This window comes from Xenopus tropicalis, chromosome 2 (assembly GCF_000004195.4).
Source record: "Xenopus tropicalis strain Nigerian chromosome 2, UCB_Xtro_10.0, whole genome shotgun sequence".
NCBI classification, from domain to species: domain Eukaryota; kingdom Metazoa; phylum Chordata; class Amphibia; order Anura; family Pipidae; genus Xenopus; species Xenopus tropicalis.
Window position 1 is genome coordinate 32,754,181 of NC_030678.2, and position 26,041 is coordinate 32,780,221.

The 26,041-nt window shown below is 41.6% G+C and overlaps 1 protein-coding gene across 3 annotated transcripts in view; it reads left to right on the forward strand.

Moving 5' to 3' along the window:
- Nucleotides 1-26,041, forward strand: part of git1 (G protein-coupled receptor kinase interacting ArfGAP 1) — a 72,126-nt gene that overhangs the window by 3,513 nt on the left and 42,572 nt on the right. The gene's annotated exons all lie outside the window — the stretch shown is intronic.

Sequence of the window (26,041 nt, forward strand, 5' to 3'; positions counted from 1 at the left end):
CTCGGTATCTCAGTAGCACTAAGCAGCCCTCAAGCACTTTATTTAATATTCTGTACAACTGAGATTGTATCTCTTTCTAGAAATATGAAAATGTAACAAATTATGCCTGGGGATATTGTGAACTCTTTATTGGGGTGGGGTATATGGTTATGTCACTATGTAGTGTATTTGGCTCAAAAGCCAGGGTTATAGGCATAATAGGTTTTGTTATAGGTCAGCTTGCCAATTGCCTGGGCCCTGCCAATTAATTTTCTGGTCAGACATAATTGGTTGGCACAAAGGGGAATGACATTAGGTAATTACCACTTGTTAGTTACCTTATGATTAGTGCCATTCAAATGAAACTTTGAAACAGCACCTGCCTAAAGTTCTGGAGTAATAATTGTGCCCTGGTGCCAATTAGAGCAGTGCCTGGTCACTAGAACTATAATCCATGGAAATCCCCTTCTTTTCCAGCTCCCTGTGCATTTAGAAAGACTGATAAGAGGTGAAGGTGCCATGAACCTAAAATGTTGCCACTTTCCACTATACAAAGTATACAGTTTCTTAATGGCTTAAAAATGACTTGTCAAAATAACTGCTATTAAAAACAGCATTCATGTCACTTTCTATTCTCTGCCCTGGAGGTGCTTCACCAGAATTTTGCCCAGGTTCAAAGGGGAAGTTCGCCTTTATGGACCTGTTCTGAGCAATTTGTCATCAGTTGGGCTTCACTATCTATTTTGTATGTTTTTTACAAGCTTTACAAATCCCTCATCCCTCCTCTTTTTTCAGACTAAAACTGACCCGTTGTTCATTATGCGGGCTTCTCTTGTTGCAAGGGGGAGGAGATGGAAAATTTTAGTGCATATTAGGCAAAATCAATTTAAAAGCATTATTATTGAAATCAGATAGTTCAGTCTCTGCTCACAGACTGAACAGTCATGCATTGAATTTCATTCAGGATAAGAGAAGAAATGTTTGATAGATAAAAATAGAAGCCTTTTACTGGCCCACACTTTCCCTTGTGTGTAGAAACCAGCAGCCCTATCAAAAAAACAGACATTTCAACCTAGAGTTTTGCCTAGATTTACTTTTGCAACCAAGTGGTGCTCACTAGACAATCTGCAAAGGCCTTGGATATCAGTTTTTGATTTTGATTGGGGGAAAGTACAAACAATCTTTTCATCATTGTAACGTGTATGGCTACCATTAGGGTCACAAAGTGACCATTTCAGCTGCTTCTCAAAAAGCTGACTTTGTGCTCCTCAACATGTCCCAATCCCCAGGGAGCCTGTAAATTTACCATGAGATCACTTTGGCCAACCATATTTTTCATATTGAGATTGGCTTGCATCACCCCTAAAACGCAGACCTATTCCCAGCCTCTCACTTCCCTAGCTATTGGATTCCTATATTAGAACTGGTGGGGAAAATTAGTCTGCCCATCTTCTACATAGGGAAGTGACTCAGGCTGACACAGATCCATATAGGAAAATGTTAAATCGGACTGTTCTTATAGCCTGCATATATATATATATATAATATTATATATATATATATATATATATATATATATATATATATATATATATATATATATATATATAATATTATTATATATATATAATATTATATATATATATATATATATATATATATATATATATATATATATATATATATATATATATATATATATATAATATTATTATTATATAGGGAGAGAGGGAGATCCTGTTGAGGACTGAAACATCTGATTTTTTTGTGGGATATTTATTGCTAAATAAATAAATTTGGCTGTGCAAGTTTTTTGCATTGGAGTGCACACATAGATGTGTGTGTGTGCTTGACAAGCTTTTACCATTCCCTAGATCAGCGTATCTAGGATATTTGGATATTTTTTGGATAAAGTGCCCCTTTAAGAGCCAATATATATTCAGGGCCTCTATAGCTAAAACCAAGAATACAGAAATGTGAAAACATTTCTTAGCAGCCATAGTCCAAAGAATATCTAGCATAGCTAATGTTTTAACCCCAAATTGCACCCTAATTGACCTTCAGGCCAATTCTCTAACCCTGTTATTTGGGAACTGCCTTAGCAGTTATATGAACAGCAATTAACATTCATAACATTAATAATGCTAATTAATGTGCACAGCATATGTTCCCACTTCAGTATGAATACAGGACTAGAATAGCCTCCTATGATGGGGGCTGAATAAGCCAGTATTTTGGCCATAGATCGATCAATGTGAAGTTTCATGTCTAGGTATAGGGAACCCATGTTCAAGCACCACAGTGAATAAAGATTAAAGAATATTATTGCACCACCTGTTTATTTTGGGGCTTTTTTGTGGGGCGCTTTTATATGGCTAACATCTGCAAAGGAATGGCCATAATATAGTTTAATTGTAAATATACATACAGATGTTTACTCATTTATATGCTGGTTTAACTTGCAAAAGACCAGCACCTTTATTTGGCAATCTGGTGGTCCATATAAAAAAATAACTAAATATGATCTGCCCTCGGGTATTATTTATGTTAGTATGTAGTATATTTTCTCATTTTAACCCAATGGAATAAGCTTTAACTGTGATAAGAGCATAAAATTGAGTTGCAGAGCTTATTTTCGGGCCTCACTGTGTTTTCCTATCACTTTAATTCTCCAGTTGTGATGTTATCTTCTTTTTATCAGGTTTACAGACAGGGAATTAAGTTTATCATGTAAATTCATTTGCAAATCAGGCCCTTGGGATTAGGTTTATGTGAATCTGCCAGATGCAGTGAGCACCAGTGATTGCTGAAAATGTAACTTAATAGAGTGAAAGAAATATGAAACAGAAAATTGCTTCTGCATACAGGTCAGTGCTTGGTGCACAGTTCTCCAGGTACCCAAATCCTTAACCTGTTTGAGTGTTATATTTCTCAGCCGAGGCTGCTGGGATTCGTAGTTAAAACAACGGGCCACAAGCTGGAAATTACAGGTAAATACAGGTTACCGCATAAGATAAAAATAGATATAGCATTTACTGGTCACTTGACATTTCATCGGTTGCTACAGGTTACTAGACCTGGTTCAAATTTTGCACTTTTCACTTTTGCACTTATAATTTTGTAACATAAACATAGAGTTCATATGCAATTTTATTTTCTGTATGTGTTTATATGTTAATTCATATTTGTATTTATTCAGTCTAGTAACAGTGAAACAACTGGCCAGTGCAGGCCCTGGGCAGATATTGGGTGGGGTGGCCGCCATGACTCTTATTTCCACAATGCCTTGCATGTTCTGTGAATTACAGACCTGTAAAGAAAGAGAATCACAGAAGTGTTTAAAGGCATTATGGTTATTAGAGTTTGTAGAATAGCTGTCTGCTACTTCATTTAGATTGTAAACACTATCCTCTTGTCTCTTTGATTCTTAACTTATTGCAACTGTACCTTGTATTTATTTGTATTTATTGTTATACCTTGTATGTATCTATTATTATTTTAATAACCCCCTGTTGTATTAATCTATTCTACTGTACAGCGCTGCGTATATAAGTATCGCTTTATAAATAAAAATATACATACATTGTGTCACTGGTACATATAGTCAGGACCAGCAGTGCAGGAAATGTCACAGAATATTTATATATTGCTGATCTTCATTACTGTGTATTGGAAAGCTGCCCAGAATTATATTTTCTGTCAATATACAAAAAACAACCATTTAGGTTTACTCCCACTTGCCTTACACTTGGGGTTGGCCCATGTTATATTGCTATCCTCTTCTAAACGTCCAAAGTGTTTTATAACTGGCCTTTGGCCTTCCTTCCCTTCACCACTTTCTGTGTATAAAGAGACTCTCACACTGTCAGTTACATCACCGTTCTATCATCACTGTTGCCTGAGGACACATTTTTCTGCTCTTCTGTCCTCTTTCATTCCTTACGTTCAGTCTTGCTCTACTGCTTTCATTCTTTATGTCTAAAATATCTGCAGAATTTTATCTTCCTGGTTACTGCAAGGTTCTGTTTTGTTGTTGGCATTATTGGGAGCTATTCTGTATCTATCGATCTATCATCTATCTATCTATCTCTGTGTATATCTATTGTTATAGTTGATTATGAAAGTGCACCTCTTGGGACTTATATGTGTGTGTAAAGGAGAATATGTATTCATTTATCTTATGTTATGTAATCAATATTTATAGAGAATATCTCAGTCCATACCTCAACAGAACTCCAGAAGCTAGAGTCCTGCAGTAGGTCGGGTACCTGCAGGAAGCCGGAGGAAGCACACAGGACTTGTGCTTCTGGGAATATACTTCATCTCCCCACTGTGTGAGTGGTCTGCGGGTACCTTTTAGGGCGACACACAGAGCTACTTGTCACGGCTACTAAATGCAGAAAATACACTGCAATAGACAATACTGAGAATTGTCTCTGCTAAAACACACGTACAGACAGTTATCCGTAAATGATCAGCATTGTCTATTTTAGTAGCTGTGACAAGTACCTGCTACTAGTAGCTCCATGTGTCTTCACCATTAGGGCAGTGGCACACGGGGAGATTAGTCGCCTCGCAACAAATCTTCATTACCACGGGCAACTTATCTCCCCAAAATGCCATCCCGTTTCCTTGAGAGACGACTTTGGGGAAAAATAAGCGAGGCGTATGCCATCCCATCGGCAATTTACTGGTGGGATGGCATTGCGGGGAGATTAGTTGGCCATGGTAACAAAGATTTATAGCGAGGCAACTAATCTCCCTGTGTGCCACAGCCCTAAGGGTGAAGAGACACGGAGCTACTAGTAGCAAGTACTACTAAATGCCAGAAAATATCCTGCTATAGACAATACTGAGAATTGCCTCTGCTATAACACACGCAGAGACAATTATCAGTAAAAGATCAGCTTTATCTATTTTAGTAGCTGCTACTAGTACTAGTAGCTCCATGTGTCTTCACCCCTAACTGCAGGTGTCTCTCTGGCGGTTTATGTGACGTCACTTCCGGTTTACGTGGCATCACATCTGGTTTATGTGATGCTTACACAGGGTGTGGATCGTGTGTAGCAGGATAGGGAATAGAATGCGGGTAAGTAAACAGGTTTGTGTTGGGGGTAATCAGGTACAGGTTGGGGACGAGTCTGCATAAACAGACCTACGCATGTCTCTACTAGAAGTGACTGCACATGAGGGCACAGGCGGAGTGATATGATTAATGCAACAATTCAGTACTCATCCTACAGGATTTTCTGACCTGCACAATAGATTTGTATGCAATTTTTTGCCATGTATACGTCAGGCAGAACATTGGGTGGGCCTTATACATGGACCAATAAGTTGCTGGCTTAATCTGGAAGAGCAATATTGGCAGATTCTATCAGCCTGTTTATGGCCACCTTCAGGCATACAGTAGGGACCTGCATAATGGTAGAATATTGCCTATGAGGGTGAATGATGGCACAGTTTGATGGACAGTTAAGATGACATTTATTGGCACAGCCTAAAGGCAAGTTGGTATATATTTAGAGATTAACACTTACTCCTAGAAATTCTTGAAGAAATGTCACTGTTACAACAAGCTTTTTATATATGAGCAAGCCCTTTTGTAAACAGGTACAAGGATTGTGCTGTGATACAAGGCTTGTCCTGCCCAACATTAATACAGGTATGTGATCTGTTATCCAGAAACCCTTTATCCAGAAGATTCAGAACTATGGGAGGGCCATCTCCCATAGACCCCATTTTAAACAAATAACTTTCATTTTTAAAAATGTTTAGATTTCATTTTCATTTTTTAATAGTACCTTCTACTTGATCCTAAGATTTAATTATTCCTTATTGGAGGTAAAACAATCCTATTGGATTTTATTTAATGTTAAAATTACTTTTTAGTTGACTTAAAGTATGGTAATCCATGTTACAGAAAGATCCCTTATCTGGAAAACCACAGTTCACAAGCATTCTGGATAACAGGTCCCTGTATACTACTTTTATTATTCTAGTTTGGTGTTAAGAGCTCACTGACTTAATTTGTAGCTGGACATTTCTATACATGAAATGTACAGCAGCAAACATTATGTCAGGGGGGACACTCTGTCCCATAAAGTGCTTCTGGGGCACAGGACAGTTAATTGTTTGGTCTGCTTCTAAGGGTGACTTTGCTGGAGAGATTGACCCTCAGCGCTTCGTCTGCTGCTCAACTACAAGGCAGTTATAATTAAGCAACATCTGGAGAAAGAAACCCAGTGGGTATTCTAGTCTTAAAGCATAATTGGGCTTCTGTTTTTGGACGTCTGTTTTGCTGTTGGGAAAGGGTTTTATTATAGAGCGGCACATAAAGGTAATGACAGTTTAGTGCTGTGTGAAACTGCACACATGCAGATGTCACTGAGCAATTGCCTTTATATATCCTTCCTGTGGTTTTTGGGAGCATTTTTATTGTGTTGAAAGTCACCTTACTATTTTAAGGTTTTAGTGTGTTTTTTTTTCCTTTATAGACCTCTATGAGTCCCATTAAAACAACAGGAGAATATTGTCTATGCTTGGTCATCACATGATTCAGCAGCCCTGGTACTCTAACCTAGAGCAAGGCATGTTCCTTGTGTTAGGGTCATCCCCAGGATCACTGTTAGGTTAGTCTGAAATTTTATGAGTAATCATTCTATTTGAATCTGCAAAGTTCAATGCTGATTATTATTTTCAAATTAAATAATCATAACAAATATTTCAAATATTTGCCATTATCTGTGCTGCTGTGTGCACTGATGTACCCATGGCTGGGAGGAGTACTGTAATAATTGATTGATAATCGTGGGTACCAGTCAACCCATGGCATCTTTGGTGTGTAGTGGCCCTTTGATAAAACAGTCTTTGTGCCATAGCCCTAAGGATGCTGCCATAATCTATGTCTCTGGCCATGTCCTTTTGCATTCTATCACTCATTGCTCATGCAATGGCTATGCTTGTTTGATTCGACAGAAGCAGTTTTAGTTCTCCCTTTAAGACACCTGTTCGACATGAGTCATAAATTGAGCCTTCCCCTCCAGAAACTGCCACCTTTCAAGTCCATAATGAATACTGCCGCTAGGCTCATATACCTCACAAGTGCCCCTCCTGTCTGCCACTCTGCCAGTCCCTCCACTGGCTTCTGCTACCTTCCAAATTCAGTGACCCAGATATTGAGTTCACATGAATAAATGAATTCTACATGTCTGAATTTATCTCCAGGTTCTCATGAAACTGTTTATGTTCCTCTACTGACCAACTCCTCAGTCATTATCTCTTCACATACAGGGCTGCACCCTTCTGGAATTCTCTCCCACATTCTAATTGATTTTCTTCCAAAGTTTCCACCCTCAAAAGATGGTTTTAAACAAAAAAAGCTCAACATAGCTTAAGTGCGCACCTTATGCTGCTATGGGATATTAGTCGCTCTCAAATGTTTGCTACATTGGGAGACTAATCTGCAAATGCTTTCCCACCGGCAATAAAGTAAATCGCTGGTGGGAAAACATATGCAGCACTGGCAACTTTGGAAAAACTAAGTGCTGTGTATGATTTCCCACCAGCAATTTACTTTATTACCAGTGGGAAAGAATTTGCAGGAGATTATTATCCTGTGGTAGTGAAGATTTATTATGGCTAACTAATATCCTTGTGTGCCACTACCATAAATGAAATGCTCAAAGACACATATTTAGCTTGCCTGCTAGGGTTGTCATCTTTTATTTTTTTCAGGAGTCTTATCAGGTGGCCTGCCAGGTGACACTGGGGGCAGACGGGTGACGTTGCTGGATGGTGTTGTATTGTGGGTGGGTTTATGATGTCTGTAGTGGAAGCTGTGATGTGGTGATTGGCTGATCACCGCGTCATTCAAGGAGCGTACTGTCCAGATTTCCATGTGGAAAACCAGGCAGGCAGTTTTGACCCAGACAGCCCTTAAAAAAAAAAATGGACAGGTGGCAGCCCAATTGGCGACTGCTGGTGTGGCCCATCCCTACACGTTCTGTCTTGTGCCCCATCTTCTTATAAATTTCAAGCTCTTTTGGGCAGGGCTAGCTTTACTTTTTGCATCAGTTGTATTTAGTATGTAATCTGTATGTTCAGTAAAGGAATCTATTTGTTGCACATCGCTGCTGAATATGTTGGCACTTGGTCCACTGGCAGCTTTTGTTGGCCTGTGTATAGCCCCTTTGAGTGCAGTTTCTCTAAAAAACAAAAGGAATCCTGAATTAACCTGAACCTGGACCTTTTTTAATTAAATGACTTCTGGTACATAGTTTTGATCTGCCATCATAAGCACTTTTCCTATTCACCCGAAAGGGGCACAGTTGTTCAGTCTTTTCAGTCCTTTCATGAAGAATGTCCATGACCCATGGGCCTAAATCCTATGTATGTATTCTATCTAACTTGAACAATGGAATTTAGAGTATTGGCACAAGGGGCATTTTGCTTGCGCACTGACTGTCACGGAATCACATAGTTTGCCATTTCCAAGCAAAAATCTGCCCTTTGTGCATGCACAAAGTTGGTCGGACAAGAGCAGGTAACCTTTTTCTCAGCTGGCATATCTACACTGGGCAACAGAGAAGTGCATAATAAGGTAATGCTGAGGTAAAAATCAGGCATTTATATCCAGAGACTTCTACAAGTACTGGATAAAAATAACTAGTGCAAATGAAGGATTTTCACTTTGCATTGACTGCGCCATTCAAGGACATCTGCTTCCTCTTTGTTATGGCTCATTTACCTTTGATCAGACGTTCTCTCAGACACTACAAATGTGGGGGCTATTTATAGAGAAGCTGTCCCACCAAGGTTGGCCTTCCGCAGATATATGGTTGAAATTCTTTGGAGAGATTAGAAAGTAAACTAAGTACAGTGTTGTTACTATCCTCAATTACACTATTTTTAGTTGTAAGTCACTTAATGACATAGAGCCCAGCTCAGCTGTGAATTCTCACCTATTATTGTAATGTGAGTAAAGCAGATTTTGCTGTGATTAAACTGCCTGTGTAAACTAGGAAAAGGGTGCTTCCCCCCTCCCCCAGTCCGCCCTTTGGCCTGGTTTACATGGGTGACAAATTATATGTGCTTAATCTCATAGTTTAGATAGCGTTATTTCCCCTGCCAAGGTTTAGCAGAATTTATACAAGTGGTTTAATGTGGCCATACATAGGCCGATAAAAGCTGCTGAACCTACACCTTCAGCCCCAGTTTATTGGTCCATGTATCAGGCAGGTAGTGGTTAGGTCTCTATAGGCCTGCAGTATGATCCTCTTCTTGACCCAACTCATATTTGGCCAGATTAGAGAGAGGGATGCTCATTTGGTGACCTTGCTGAACATTGGTTCAGCTACCGAATCTGTCCCTCCAGCCTTGTCTATAGGCCCCCAGTATGATTCTCTCATTGATCCCCAGGCCCCATTTGGCCCAACCCATAGATGGGCAGATTAGGAAGAGGTGCTCTTGTTTGACGACCTTGCTAAGAGGTGGATTGCAAAGTTTTATCGTTGGCTAGCTCAGAGCAGGGTTATTCAGATAGATTCCTAGGTTCTATCCTTGGGCCCATCATTGCTAGGGACCCCGTTAGAGCCCAAAAAGCAGTATGGAGAATACATGTGGAGCAGGAGCACACACAAGAGACTGTCATGCACTCCAATTCCCTTTGTTTATACTGTTCAGCAATCTGAAATTGTTTTCTGTTACTTTGGTGGGATTTAATCTAAAGTAATATTCATAGCAACCAGTCAGCAACAAGTGCTCTTATTTAATAAAAGGAAAAATATAATTGGCCAATATTATTACCTACTATGAAGTAAAACTGCAGTTGTCTGTGAATTCCCCAGTGGCAGTCACAGCTAGTGTGAGCTGTCAGTCTCGGGCATCATCTGAACTAGTGTAAGGTGGTTTGCTGCTTTGAATTTCAATTAGTCACATGCAGTTAATTGCTCATGTAAACCAGGCTTTAACGGAATGAATCAGATATCCCTATAAGATTGTACATCGATTCGCTTCAGTCATTATGCATCAATCCATTCAAGGTTCCTTATGGTTTGGAGCAGTGATTTCTCTGTCTCCAGCGATTAGAAAAGTAAAAACATGTTCCGCAGGGCTTTGTAGGGATCGTACATCTTCACCTCAATCCCTGTCGCAGTGGAGCTTACAATCTAAGGTCCCTATCCAGTGCAAACACTCTGGGCACTAGCATAGGGCCAATCTAGTGTTAGGGGCCCAGAAATTGTCACAGTTTAAATGAATGTTGAGAATGCGATCAAAACACCAATCTGAACGTGTTGCTTTATTCATATCTCCACCGCTCCTGGCTGGTTACTGTGTGCGTCTGAGGGAGGGAGGTGGGCCACACGGCACTGCACACAGTACTTCGGTCAATGTGGGTGCCCATAAAGCACTAACCTGCCTAGGGCGCATTTATCCTTAACCCAGTTTTCACCCTATCACATTAACACACACAGTAGGACCAATTTTATCAGGAGCCAATTGGGGTAAAGCCCTGTGAGGAGGATTGTCAGCCTGCATACAAGCACTATCTAGCTGATGGCTTTTTGAGTGTGGGAGGAAACTGGAGTACCCAGAGGAAACCCACTCCAGAACAAGGGGAACATGTAAACATGCAAATTGTATCCTGGCTGGAATCGACTATAGAACCCCCTGCCCAACAAGGCAGTAATGCTAACTACCATATCTCTCACATGTAACTTAAAATATAAAATAAACTCACCTATGCTTGCCATACATGCCCATATTTGGTCAGGAAGTTTTGTTGCTTTTGGCCATACGGCCCAATCTTCTTGAAGATTGAAGAGTTCTGTTTTAAGGGGGGAGTAAAGGTGGACATACACACACCGATTATCACACAACCTATATCTGTAAAAATAGGCTGTCTCGTTGTTCTGGCACGACTGAAATCTTGATCAGACGCCCTTGAAGGTGCCAAACATCGTAACGTTAATGCTGAATCTTCAGATTCCTTTGTTTTTACCTGCATATCTGACAATTCATCTTTTAATGTTAGTTGAGTGAAGGAACAATCTGTCCTACAGACATTGGAAAGATAATAATTGTAGCATGGATGGCAACCTTAAGCTGGCCATACACGCAACCTTGTTTCGTACGATATTCGGTATGGCAAGTCGGCGAGGCTGCTGATATCGGTCGACTTGCCGATCGGGCGGGTTAAAAGATTTTGATCGGGCGCCATAGAAGGCGCCTGAGCAAAATCTGCCTTCAGGGCTGAATCGGCAGAAGGAGGTAGAAATCCTATTGTTTCTACCTCCATATCTGCTGTTTCAGCCCTGAACGTTAGTGGCGGATTGGAACGATCTGTCATGCGACCGGTCGCACGAAAGATCGAAAATCGCCACGTGTGTGGCCACCTTTAACCCAAAGTTTCACGTGCTGAAAATTTTAATTTGTTTATGTGATGGTGTATTTACAGTGTGTCTAGCTGGAGGACTGGAGCTTGATATGGTCCTTTAGGAGCAATGGCAAACAGTAAGATTTGTTGCTTGCAATTAAATCTACGCTACCACAAGTCACAAATCTACCCAAAATGACTTAACATAGCATAACTTTATGATTGGTAAAATGCATTACTTGCCACGGTCTGGCTTCATTGTGGGAAAATGTGAAGGGAAGCAGTGATTTAGCCAGATCACTGTGAGTCATATGTTTTAGTTGAGGTATCACAGATCTAATAGCAGGCAACAAGTCTAAAGCTGGCCATACACGCACCGATACTATCGTACGAAACCTCGTTTCGTACGATATTCGGTGCGTGTGTGACTTGTCGGCGAGTCGACCGATATCGCAGGAAGCTGCTGATATCGGACGACTCGCCGATCGGCCAGGTTAGAAAATTTTGATCGGGCGCCATAGAAGGCGCCTGACCAAAATCTGCCGTCAGGGCTGAATCGGCAGAAGGAGGTAGAAATCCTATTGTTTCTACCTCCTCATCTGCTGTTTCAGCCCTGACTGTGTGTGGCGGATCTGACAATGTTTCGCTGGCCACGTGTATGGCCAGCTTTACTGTGTGCCATTGCCCTTACAGATTTTTATGGCCCCCAGGCTGCTGAAGAGATCCATTGATCTGTTGGGATGATATCATTTTATGATGACCCCAGAACATGGAGTATAGCAAGTAACTGGCCCACTCAATGGAAAGATTTGCCCAGCTGTGTCATAGAATGTTACATTGTAGTCTCACCTTCTCTGCTCCCTCCTTTATTACTGAGCTTGACAATCCCCCATTTTCTACAGTTTTGGGCCAGTGACTGGGAGGGGCTGTATAACCCTGCCAGTCAGTTATTAAACAATGACTGGGTTTGTTCTCTTTACTTGGCTCCAGAAAGCTGATTTTGTGGAAAATCAGACGTATGAAAACACAATAGGGAATGCTGTTTATCTGCGGCAAGACAACTGATAATGGGGAGCCGGCTTATCAGGCACTACAGTGTTGCTGGGAGGAAACGTCAGTGTCAGGATATAATGACGATTATACAGTGTGTTGGTTATTTTTCTGGGCTTAATCATTAAAGCATGTCATTTTATGTCTTTAATATTATATTTATATTAAAAAGGATCTACTTATTTCTTCTTCCACCTCTAATATCACTTAAAGGAGAAGGAAAGGCTAAGTCACTTGGGGGTGCCAAAATGTTAGGCACCCCCAAGTGACTTTAATCGCTTACCTTTTACCCCGGGCTGGTGCCCCTGTTAGGAGAGAACAGCACCAGCCTGGGGTAGCAGCGAGCGCTTCCTCCTTCCGGCTTCGTTTTGCAACGACTAAGGACAAACGCATGTGCAGTAGAGTAAAAAGCCGACTTCTCTGTTAAAGTTGAGCTCGTCACTCTAATGCGCATGCACGCTAGCAAAGCAGAAAGGAGGAATCGCTGCAGCTACCCCGGGCTGGTGCTGTTCTCTCCAAAACAGGGGCACCAGCCCGGGGTAAAAGGTAGGCGATTTAAGTCACTTGGGGGTGCCTAACATTTTGGCACCCCCAAGTGACTTTGCCTTTCCTTCTCCTTTAAATGTTTCCAGACATTATGCTTAAAATCCCTGGAAGACACGTGCAAAGCTGGCAAATATGAACTGTGCCACGGCATGGCTGTTTGCGTGGGTGTGTAGTGATAGTGGGTAAAGTGGTTAAAATTCTAGATGTGCCCTTAATCTAAAAGCAGCTATGCATTAGCCAACCAGGTACTGATACGGTATCTGGCCAACATCAATCCCAAAGGACGAATGGACAGATGCTTTATGAGGGGCCATACGTGGCATTACTACCTCTTCATTGTTCAGCAGACCTGAAGTATCAGAATAACCAGCAGTGAAAAGGAGCTGCGACTCTTTACTCCTCTGCCAATGTACCATGCCCTAGGAGATATGGCAGCCTACTGAAGAACTGACCAACATCCAGAATTCATATCATTTGGGATTGTGGGGCCACCATACATGTACAGAAATATGTTGCCTATGATGCCTTTATGGAACAGATATGGCCCCGTAGGTTGCAGTGCAATCTACAGCTTGCCATTTAGAAATACATTGCTTTATGACAATAAATGCATCTTTTTGCAGCTAGGGTGGGTCAGGTCCATACTGGGAGCTGAGCTTCGTAAAGTTGGTCTCTACCTACAGGTTCTGCTTTCTAATCACCCCCAGTGCTTTTCTCTGGCAAATAAGAGTAATTGGTGGATAGCAGCAGCAGCAGCTGGATGCAGGTATTTAGTCAGAGATTGCCATATACATAATCATACTACCCTCAGAAAACCGCATTCTTTAATCAGACTGCTGTAGTGCTGGAATGTTTCCAAAGGTGTCCATACACCAAGGTTCGAATGAACAGAAACCTTACCCGGGGCCACTTATCTATTGTCCCAGCGGGTCCAGCCGTTTGGCCTCAACTAATGGAAGGGAAGCAGAGCTGCTGATATACCATGCACTAACCAATATAGTGCGTTGAAAGATAACACTTTTAAACCTGCCCCACTGATGAACTGACCGATGCCCATTGTATATAGATATTGGTCTTGCAGGACTTAAGGTGGCCATACACGAGCAGATCCGCTCGCTTGGCGATGTCGCCAAGCGAGTTGATCTTCCCCCGATATCCCCACCTACGGGTGGGCGATATCGGGGACCATTTAGGTAAAAAAAATAATAATCCGATCGTTTGGCCCTGGGGCCAGACGATCGGATTATGTGGGCGGCAATGGGGCAGTCGGATCGGGGACCGCATCAACGAGCCGATGCGGTCCCCGATCCGACCAGATTTTCTAACCTGGCCGATCGAGATCTGGCCAATTTCAGGCCAGATATCGGTCGGCCAGGCCGATCTGCTCTCCCCATACACGGGCCGATTAGCTGCCGAATCGGTCCAAGGGACCGATATCGGCAGCTATAGTCGGCCCGTGTATGGCCACCTTAAGGGCTCTGGCACATGGGGAGATTAGACGCCTACGACAAATCTCCCTGTTCGCGGGGGACTAATCTCCCCTAATTGCCATCCCACTGGCAACTTACATTTTCGCCGGTGGGATGGCAATTCGGGGAGATTAGTCGCCCGCGAACAGGGAGATTTGTCGTGGGCGACTAATCTCCCCGTGTGCCAGAGCCCTAAATGGTAGTGTGTTGGGGGTATCCTTAATTGGATAAGGATCTGTGAATTTTTTTAGATAACAAGTTGTCAGATTCCAGGCAGTGTCATTCTGTGGCTACTAAAGCAAATAAAGTGTTCTCTTGGATAGGTCAGTTTAGGTTTGTGTGTGCTGGGTTCACTTGGAAGGATTGAACTTGATGGACTTTGGTTTTTCAACCCAACTTAACTATGTAACTATATAAATATGTGGGCACAGCTGTACAGGATCTGGTTTAGACCCCTTTCATGTGTTAGGTGGGTTGACTAAAGCTGCCTAATCTTGCAAACTAGTCAAATTAGGTCTATACCATTGGGCCAGAAATTGAAGCTCAAGGAGGATGGCAGGGACTTCTAGGATTGTGATGCAATTTTTTAAAGTTACCTTCAAATATACCTAAATCACTACAGGAAGATGTACAGAAACAATGTCACATGTCAGGAGTCAGGAAATATAGTGGCAATTAAGTAACATTTTAGAACCCTCAAAGCTGTAATTTGTCGCACCAGCAATGCTAGGAAAAAGGACCAATACAGGGTTTATGTAGCTAATTTGGGATTGTATGTGGGCGGTGTCCTTCCTCACTGTGCCTCCTCTTGGCGTGTGTGTGTGTGTAGTTACTATGGCACAAATGTGTTATTGAAACCCTCACTGTAGACAGTGTAAATCCTTTGATCTTTGTGTTGTGTCCCAGAATATGTCGTAGCTCTGTCAGGAAATATGGGTTGACTGCTGTTTAGTAACAGGAAGGAAGCAGATAAAGTCACATGATTGTGACTGTCACAAAGTGATTGTCACTTTTCCATATTTTACTGTTGGTTTCAGAACATGCTAGACCAGTGATCCCAAAACAGTGGCTCGGGAGCAACATGCTGCACTCCAACCCATTGGATCCTGCTTCCAGTGGTCTCAAATCAGGTGCTTATTTTTGAATTCCTCGCTTGGAGGCAAGTTTTAGAGGCTGCCAAAAAGCCAATGAAAGCCCTTATTTAGCATGCCCAGGAAATCTTTTCATGCTTGCGTGTCCGCCCACTCTTTTACAAACCTGGAGTTACACTTTTATTTTGTGATCAAATTGGTTATATAAGCACCAATATGCATAATACAGGCATATTAGTAAGTTTTTTGGGTGTAGGGGCGAATTCTCAGATAAACGCAGGCCAAGAATTATCCTCTACCCTGGCATCAGCCTTTCCCTATCCCTGTACCCAGAGCCATTGCGTTGAGCTCCAATAAGGGGAAGGCACACGGAGTGGAGTTTTGGCACCAAGATCCATACTCCTTGTATTTTGCCGACATCCTTGTGCCTGGACCCTGAGCCATTGCATTGACCTGGGGGTTCAGAGACAGGTGAGGTAACCGTGCTTACATCATTAGAGGGGGTGGTAACATAGCCAACGTAGAAGAGCCCTCCAGGAAGTTTGGCCTACAACCTGCTCCTGGTTATTCCTTATGTTTGACTGGTCATCACTAGCAAATAGGTACTGGAACTGATTACTGGCCAAAAGTTCAATGAAATCAGAGGCTGCTTCTCAAACTTAGGGGCAAATTGGCAAGACCCCAGATTGAGTTGTTCCTGGCTGTTATGTGTGTGTTCAGTGAGAGGCGTTTGTTGGCACTGTACTTGCTCTCTGTATGTAAACCTTACTGATGCAGTCTGTCAATGAAACTGCAAAGCGCAGTGCTATTACCCTGAAATATTCAAGCTGCTACAATGGGGGCAGGAGGGGGCCCAGCTGTGTGTGTGGGAGAGATGGAGTACAGCTTGTTACCAAAGCAGTGATATTTCCATGAACTCTCCCTCTGTGAACATTACATTAGAGCTTACAGTAACACCTAAACTGCCAAGCCTGCGCCTATATGTCAGGGGCACCTTGCTAACCGTTATCTTTTTGTGTAATCTACAGTATATAAGACAAGTAAATCTGATATTTCTGCATAAAAGTCTCTAAATGTAGACTAAAATGGAAGTGAATACACATGGTGGGTCACTTTTTCCCCAAACACAAGTGTTAGAGCACTAAGGGGTATAAGAGCACATTCCTTAGTGCTCATCTAACAAGCACTTGCACCCCGGGAAATCCTGGATTGAAAATGTCGGGAGGCATAAGCGAGCCCTGTACCTTCAGCCTGCTATAGTTCCGTGCCTCTTTGCTGTTTGGATCTCCTGCTAAAGTTAGGGGGTACAGTAGGGGCACGCCTATGTGGCACCCCACTTCTTATGGTTAGAGCACTGCTTAATGCAGATAGCTCTCTATTTAAGGAGCTGGGCACAGATCTCTACGAAACAATGCGTGGAGGCCTGTGGATATCTTGCAGTGGCAGAAGGCAGTGTGCGAAGTGCAAAACAAAAAAATTAAAAAACTATTGCATGCTGCTTTTTGTAATGTAAACTCTCTCTATGGGATTTGCAGAAGCTATTTATTATTACTTTCCTGCAGGTTACTTGCCTATGTAACTAGTAAAACATGAGGGATAATTTAACATATGCCCCAAACACAAGTGGTAGAGCATTAAGGGGCACAAAATTCCACCCCTTAGTGCCTATTTACTCAGCACTGGGGCAGATTGAAATTTGAGCTGGTGGGGTACAAGGCAGCCCTGTCCTTAGCGCCTGACATAAGGACTTATTTGAGTTAGTGGCCTCTGGCGCTCCCTAACATGATCATCATTCAGTTGTGCAAGTTAGGGAGTTTGGATAAGGGATGCCATCTTGCCTTCCCCAGCCTGCTTCTCATTAATATGGCACTGCCCAACGCAAGCAATGTATGCCACAATGCCCTAAACCCTATATTACCAAGCAAGTGGACTCAAGCAGTTGACTTTTCACTGACTGATATATAATAGCGCCAAATCGCTAATAGCGTCCATTATAACAAGATTTGCTGCATTACAGTTTAAGTACGTCTTTCATTTCTGTATATTTGTTCAACTAAACAGTAAGCATGAAATATTATAATCCTTTTATAAAATAGCTTTGGCATATTCTGCAGTCAATTATACAGATTCTATATTATTCACATCAAAGCAGAACATTAAATTGATTATGGCACATAAGGCCAGTTCTATTTTGTGTGCAATTAGCGGCTGTTTCCGGAGTGTCTTTCTGTTCTTTTGCATTGACTTCACAGATTGCAGAGCCGTCCCGCAGAGATCCTTTGCATGCAGAGTGGCAATGCTAACGGCACACTTATAAAGGAACATTTTAAAGGAATTACCATTAATTATTCACCAGTGTAGTGTCGTCCAGAGGAAGATATGGCAAGAAATGCTAAGTGTAAGAACAATGAGGTTACAGAGTATCCCTGTAGATAATGTTGCACTGCACAAATGTAATTCCTGCAGCCAAAGAAAGACTTTTGGGTTTATAGGCATACAGAATCCAAGTGTAGTTTACTTCATCTTTATGGCTCTTTACATGATATTACTAAAGCTGGTCATTCACATAAAGATCTGATTATTTGGCATGGTCTCCAAACTAGCAGATCAGAGCTTTGCTAATTATCAGATCATAATGGAGGACTGTGCAGACCTGTCAGGGAGAGGATCAAATCAATGTGCTGAGGCAGTCCTCCCCTGATGGCATTTTCAAACCTGCCCGATTTTGGGCCAGATATCTGTTGGGGAGGAAGTGGCAGAGGCAGATAAGCTGCCAGCTCTGTCTGAAAGAGCCAAACCAGCAGCTTAAATCTGCCCGTGTATGGCCGAAGGGAGACCAGTTCTAAAAGGTTTTGGCCACCCTGGCCATGGACTTCCCCCCCCTCCCCAAAATTAAAACATTTCTTTACAGTCTGGTAAGATCACATGCACTTGGATATTACCTTAAGGCAGCCATACACAGGCAGATTTCAGCTGCCGATCTTGGTCCTTTAGACCGATTCGGCACCTTATCTGCCGTGTATGGGCACCACTGACGGGCCTCCCTGACTGACATCTGGCCTGAAATCAGACAGGTTTGATTTTTCCATTGGATCATGGACCGCATTGGCTTGTTGATGCAGTCCCCGAACCAAAAGGTGCTTATGCCCATCTTTTCAATTTGATCACTTGGCCCAGTGCAGATGCACACAGAACACAGTCAGCTCTCTCCTTTTATATTCCAACTGCTAGCAGACTTATCAAAAAAATACAGACACATATGTTCTATCTACCTCCTGCCTCCCCACTAGTAGTGGGCTCTACCCCCTGCTCCCCACTCCAGTGACACAATTCTTTCGTACCATGCACACCCTCCCTGCTGCACCTTCCCCACAACCTGTTAACTTTTGTGTTTATTAACGTATGGCCATTGGTAATTCTGACACATATTTACTTTGGAATCTGTAGTATTAGTGGGAGCTGCCGTTCTACTTTATCAGCTAAGATAAAAATACATTTTAACAGTGCAATTCAAGTAGTAATGTGCATATTTTCATGGATAATGGTAGAATCTGTGGTGTCATTTGCTTATTTTAAACTGTTCTCCTCACTACAAGACAGCTGGCAACCTTTGGCAGTGTTTCAGATGACTAGTATCTATAGGAGGTAATGTACTAAGAATTGGAAAGCTTGTAACCATAGCAAACAATCTAGTGTTGCCACCAACTTTTTTTTTTTTTTGCCGGGCAGGGGGCAGGCCGTGACGTCACGGGTGCAGGGAAGAGGTGAGGCCACAACATCACGGCGGCGTGGGGAAGAGGTGGGGAAGAGGTGGGGTTGTGGCGTCACGGGGAAGAGGTGGGCAATGATGTCACTTGGCGGGGCTGTGATGCAGAGATTGGCAATTGGCCGATCGCAACGTCGATCTCAGAGAGTGCTGCCCAGTTTTCCTAATTTGGAAAACCGGCCGGAGGTTTTGACCCGGACAGTCCTTCCGATAACTGGACAGATGGCAACCCTAAACTAATCAGATGTTTTCTTTTATACTGATGCTGTTTTCTAACTTGTTGCTATTGGATACTAGACCTGATGCAAACTTTCCAACTCTTATTACATTTCCAGGAGATAATCTTCTTACCCATTAAGCACAGCGGCAGGGCTCAGATGATTGCTATACAAGTCAGAGAAGCAATTTCCAGCATTTTGTCACCTGCAGAACTGGAAAGCGCACAGGCAGCAAAACGCTGTGCATGGCCCCATGTCCCATTTCCACATTATGTGTGAGTAATTATAAGTTGATCAGTTACCAAGGCCGGCCTGCTATGCAGCTGTGACACTGAAGGAAACCTCGGCTCTTGGTTGCAAGTAGGAGTCTGATTTCTGGCTCTTGCTGGGACTTGATGGAGTAGGCGGGAAGGGCAGGTCACTGGGGGGTTACTGCCAAATGACTCCATTATGTGCGAGGGTGTCATTCCACGCAGCAGGCGTGCATCAGAAAGAAGCCGCTGCATATCCCTGACCTCAAGCAAGTTTGTTTTAGGCTTACAGTGCGTGCTTTATCATGTATAGGTGCCGAATATGTCCGAATTTGCTGGAAGCAGTTCTGTGCTAAATGCACAGTGGGTTCTGCCTGCGATTTCTTTCAGCTGTGTAAACTTGTACCTCATATTGACTCAGTGTGTCGCCTCCCAGAATCCTTGTCTGCAGCGAATATGACATGACTAATGGTGCAAATAAGAAGCAGTCACAAACATAAAAGCACAATTCTGGCCATTCCGTTCTTGCCGAGTAATTTCTGTCACATTTGTTTTCTCAGACTTTATTATTAACTTCTCGGTTCGTATCTCACAAAAATAATCCCCAAAAACCTACACTTGGGACATGTTTAATGGAGAAATGGGCTATCCTTTTCCACCTGAGCTCATTTAGCTGGGCTTAAGTAAAAATAAAATGGTGCAGTGTTCAGAAAGCAGAGGGTCTTCAAGTTCCAGAATCCCTCACTTCTATATGGTACAAGGTGAGGAAGGGGTTAAGTGACTCTGCCAGCCTAAGGTCAGGGCAATGGTACAGGTGAGTCAGAGGCAGACCATCATAGGATTCTGTCTGGAAAAAAAAAATATAGTGAATAATGGGCCATGTGCTGTTAAGGGCCGTGACAGACGTGGAGATTAGTCGCCGCGCAACAAATCTCCCCGAAATGCCATCCCACTGGCGACAATGTTAATCGCCGGTGGGATGGCATACGCGGCGCAGTGATTTGCCAAAATCGCCGAAGTTGCCTTGAGGGGAAACTTCTGCAATTTCGGTGGATCTTTTGAGATCCACGCTTAACAAGTTGAGCACAGGTTGTGCTAAATGTTTAATGGTCTCATAATGGCTTTCAAGGTCCTGGAAGGAATTTTAAGTGATTTAGAGCTAGTGACCATCTTTCTATTACAGTGCACTGTGTACATTTAGGGGCACATGTGGTGTAAAAATACAGCAACAAAATTCGTCACACATTGCCAGGATTCCCCCTCCATAAAAAAAGGGAGAATTTATTTTTTTTTTTGTACATTTTTTCTTAGAGCAAGTTCTGGCAGAAGTTGGTCTGAAAGGCTTAAAATAACAGCATCAAATCTGGCAGTCAGATGATGTAAAATAAAGCACACCTTGATAAATTTGCCCTTTAGTTTGCACAGATTTTAGCACCTTGTTGTGTCGAATTTAATTTTACACAGTATAATAAATAGGCCCTTTAGTATCCATGTACTTTTCTTTCCCAGTTACAGCACCAACATCATCTTCCTGGTAGTAATGCTAAAATGCTCAATGAAATGGAGATGGATTAGCGGATATTATTAAAAAAAGCTTAGCAAAATCTTCTGGTTATCCCAGCATGCGTCAGTCTTTGTGCTGATTATACAGGGAAAACTGCTCTTTTACATTCTCAACAGATGTCTGTTGCACCATGTCTTGCCCACTATATAGTCCTGCATATACAGGTATGGGATCCCTTATCCGGAAACCTGTTATCCAGAAACCTCCGAATTACGGAAAGACCATCTCCCATAAAAAGCAAATAATTCTAATTTTTAAAAATGATTTCCTTTTTCTCTGTAATATTAAAACAGTACCTTGTACTTGATCCAACTAAGATATAATTAATCCTTATTGGAGGCAAAATGAGCCTATTGGGTTTATTCAATATTTAAATGATTTTTAGCAGACTAAAGTTAAGGAGATCCAAATTAAGGAAAAATCCCTTATCCGGAAAACCCCAGCTCCCGAGCATTCTGGAGAACAGGTCGCATACATGTACTGAATTATATAAGGAATATATCTGAACAAGGAATAATCCAGCCCCTATTCAGATACCCAGGGTAGACCTGTCCATAAGGTCCATTGATCTTTTTAGCCCTGACTACTTTAAGCAAAATGACAAATTACAGATTTACAAAAATGCACATTTTTGGAGGACTAAAAAAACATTTCTGTAAGAGGTATCTTTTAAAGACAACAAGTTGGATTATATTTAGCATTGCTGCCCTGCAGTGTTAAGGTCTTGAGTTAGATGCCTACCTAGGCCTTATTTGCACGCAGGTTCTAGGTTTTCCTATGTTAAGCAGTCTCTGTTTAAGGGCAAAGGCACAAAGAGCATTGGCTCCGCTGCTCTCAGCCTGCGTTTTTTAGGCAGGCGAAGAGAAATGAATCCATACTCTTCTGCAGCTCCTTGTATCTGCACTGACAGGCACAGCTTTGTCTGAGTGCAGCTACACAGAACTGGGATCAGACTGAAAGTCGCTGCTATTCTCTGTGTACCTGCATTCAGGCAGAGGCTATAGAAGAATGTGGATCCTCTTCTGATTCCACTATTTTGGGATTTGTGTGAACACCAAATCTTTTGCCGAATACAGAACTGAATAAGAACCCTAATTTACATATGCAGATTAGGATTTGGAAGGGTTAAAGGAGACATATCCTATAAAAATGATGAATGTACCAGGGAATTATACTCCTCTAGATATAGAAGGATTGTGCTTAAAAATGTTGTGTTTCAGACTGATTTATTGAGAAATTCCACAAAAACCCCACTAGCCCCGCCCATCTGTTCCACTTCCTGCTGGCTGAATTCTCTGGATGAGCTGGGGAGCCAGCGGCCCTCCGTACCCTGCACTGTAGAATAGGAACCAATCAGCAGCTAGGCTGACCTGATAGGGAACTGAAGCCTGTCTGTGCTTGTGTGAGTGCAGGGCTGTGATTGGCTCTCCCCCTCCTACTGTGCTTCTGGCAGGGACAGTTAGGACACGCCCACTCTTCATTTCACACTGGACAGAGAAGCCAGAGGATCTATAGGGAGCTCCAATAAAGGGGCCATTGTTACAGATAGGGTTAATGTTTAGCCCAAAGGGAAACCAGCACCGGATATTATTCATAATTGCCTACAAAATTAGGGTTTTTCTCATTTATCCAATATGTCTCCTTTAAAGAGAACCATGCAGTTAAAAGTGTTCAACTTTGCTGTAAAAGGCTGAATCTTGGCCAAATTCCAAACTGAATCTGGATTTGGTGCATTCCTACTGCCCTTGCCCTGAAACTGTTGGCATTATCCATTAGCAAAATCAGGCAAGCATTGTTTGCTATGAAGATGTGGCCAGCAGAGGACCCCTTAGTTAGCAGACTTCTTGAGAAAAGGAAAGTTTACAACAGAAACTTTAAAAATGTAATTTAAGTTTTGAAATATATATTGAGTAATACAGGTATGGGATCCGTTATCCAGAAACCCATTAAAACCCATAAAAATTTTAAAAAAGATAATATATATATATATATATATAATATTTCCTTTTTCTCTGTAATACTAAAACAGTACCTTGTACTTGATCCCAACTAAGATATAATGAATTCTTATTGAATGCAAAACAATCCTATTGGGTTTAAATGATTTTTAGCAGATGTAAGTTAAGGTGATCAAAATTATAGAACGACCCATTATCCGGCAAACCCAAGGTTGTGCATTCTGGATAACAGGTCCCATAAATGTATTCTACAAATGTAACAAATATTTTATTTAAAAAGGGCATTTTGTGTAGTATGATTAAAAATATATATTTGCTTTCTGTTTAACCTGCTACTCCTTGCAGATATTGTTAGTTCAGAATGCTACAAAACATAATTCCCTGCAGCGCTTTACACGGTAAAAATACCAGGTTAGTGGTGCATTCTGGGTGTAGAAATATTTTGCATTTATATAGTTATGGGACCTATCATCGAGAATGGTTGGGACCTGGGGTTTTCCTGATGTGGGTCTTTCCATAATGTGGATCTTCATAATTTAAATCTACTTAGAAATCATTTAAAGATTAAATTAACTAAATAGCATTGTTTTACCTCTACAAAGTATTAATGATTTCTATGTCATAATAAAACAGTACCTTGTACTTGATCCTAACAGAGAAAAAGGAAATATGGTTTAAAATGTTGAATTAGTTGATTAAAATGGAATCTATAGGAGATGGTCTTCCCATAATTTGGAGCTTTCTGGCAAACTGATTCCATACCTGATTCCATACCATTCCTTATCCTAATCTACTGCAAGTAGTGTGCATTGCCATGCTAGTACATGAGTGGAAATAAAAGTGCTGCATTATAGGAAATTGTGACCCCCACTTAGTTATTTGTTGGAATCACATTCCCCCTTATACTTTCCCATTTTTCAGAACACAAATTTTCTGAATAATATCACAGTTGTCTGTCTCTGGAGCACAATAACAGACGCTGCTCTGTATATAACCGGAGCAGTACTCTTCCTTTCTGAAATGAGCTTGTTCTCTAGAATCCTTTTTTTTTTTTTCTTTTTTACTGTTTTACCTTGAAAAGCAATTACTAAGAGAGCTCGTTTTCCTATTAGCCGAGCATTGGGATAACCTCATGGCATGCCTTACATTTTTGTGCACGGTACGTGTAGGTGCAAACTCTACAGCAGTATTGGCACAAAGAAAACATTCATGAATTCTGTTTACATTAGTGCAGCCCAGCTTGCAGAACCAAAGCTGATTACCTGTTTATTTAAACTTATAGCTTTGGATGGCAGTATTATGTCACAGTTGTGACATCTCTAATAGGAAAGCCTAAAATTAGCCAAATCTTCATCGGGCAGGTTTGATTTTCTGTTGGATTGGGGACCGCATTGGATCATTGATGCAGCCCTCGGTCCGATGGTGCCTATGCCTGCCGGTTTTATTCAGTCGTTTGGCCCTAGGGCCATTTATAACTCACCTCAGGTTGGCACATCGAGAGATCCGCTCATTTCCCCCAGCTTCCCTGCCAGACGGCTTTCTGAAAAGTTACTAAGCAGATAAACGTCTCCAGGCTGGCTACAACTTTATATTTATTTGTTTCACAGTGCTTTGTGCTCCTTTGCTTTCTGAGTATTTGGGACAGGCAGAATGTTAAAAAGGATAAGATCCACAGGGCCAGAATTATTCCTGTTTTCAATTCAGGCATCAGGGTAGTTTGTGCTCAGTATTCCTAAAATCCTCAATATAAAGCGCTACATGTTCAGTGACTGTGGAAGTAGAAAGTGTAGCAAACAAAAGGTATTGTTGGGATCCTTATAATTAAATATATCAATTGTGGCCTTTAAATATTGGGAACAATACAGATCATTGTCCTTGTCACTGAGAATCATCTTATTGTGATCTGCTTTTCCTGGGGATAATGCACTTAACAGGGGCACTAGAAGCTGACTTCCGGTTTCCTGAACCTAAAGGGTCATTGTTTGCTCTGGGTTGGTGAATCTGGCTTAACCTTTAGCTGACCGCAAGGAATACTTCCTTTAACTCACACTAACTCAATATTTTTACTCATCCTGCAGTGTATACACATACCATGGTATACAGTATATAAACAATTTTTTTCTCTGAACTTTTTTTAGTGGCATCAGTTTTGCAAAATGAAAGAAAATGTAATTCTAAACAAATTCCTAGTATAAAAGAATTCAAAATTTTCATTGGTTTTAAAGTTATTTCTAAATGCAGCTGCAGCTAAAACCAGCATGTTTCTGTTTTTTCTGTATGTAGTTTATGTAGGCTGTGGATAGCAATTAAACATTAAAAACTAAAGCCTGTCCTTACCCAAAATACAGTTTCTTTAGGGAGAACTATCGGGCAATTTGTGGGTCAATGTCGGATTGCAAGTGTGTGGATTCTGGTTGGGCATGGGTTTGTTTTAGCAGACTTATGACCAACTCAGATCGGCTTGTTTACGATTCTAGATCACAATGCCTTTGCGTGCTTCATCACAAGTTTGTTATCAGCTGGCTTCTGCTACATTGTTTCAGTAGTCACAGCCATCAGTGCAGAGAATGAAAAGGCACAAACAGATTCTGCTTTCAGTTGATCGCTTGCAAATAACTTCAAAACCACTGAAATGAACTAATTCATGTGTATTGAGAAGTTGATTTTTCTTCATTATGCAGAATGTTATTTTGGGGCTTTGTTGTTTTTTTTAGAAACCTGCCCATAGTATGTTGTTGAACCTTTAGAGATGCTAAAATAAAGATGCCCCTA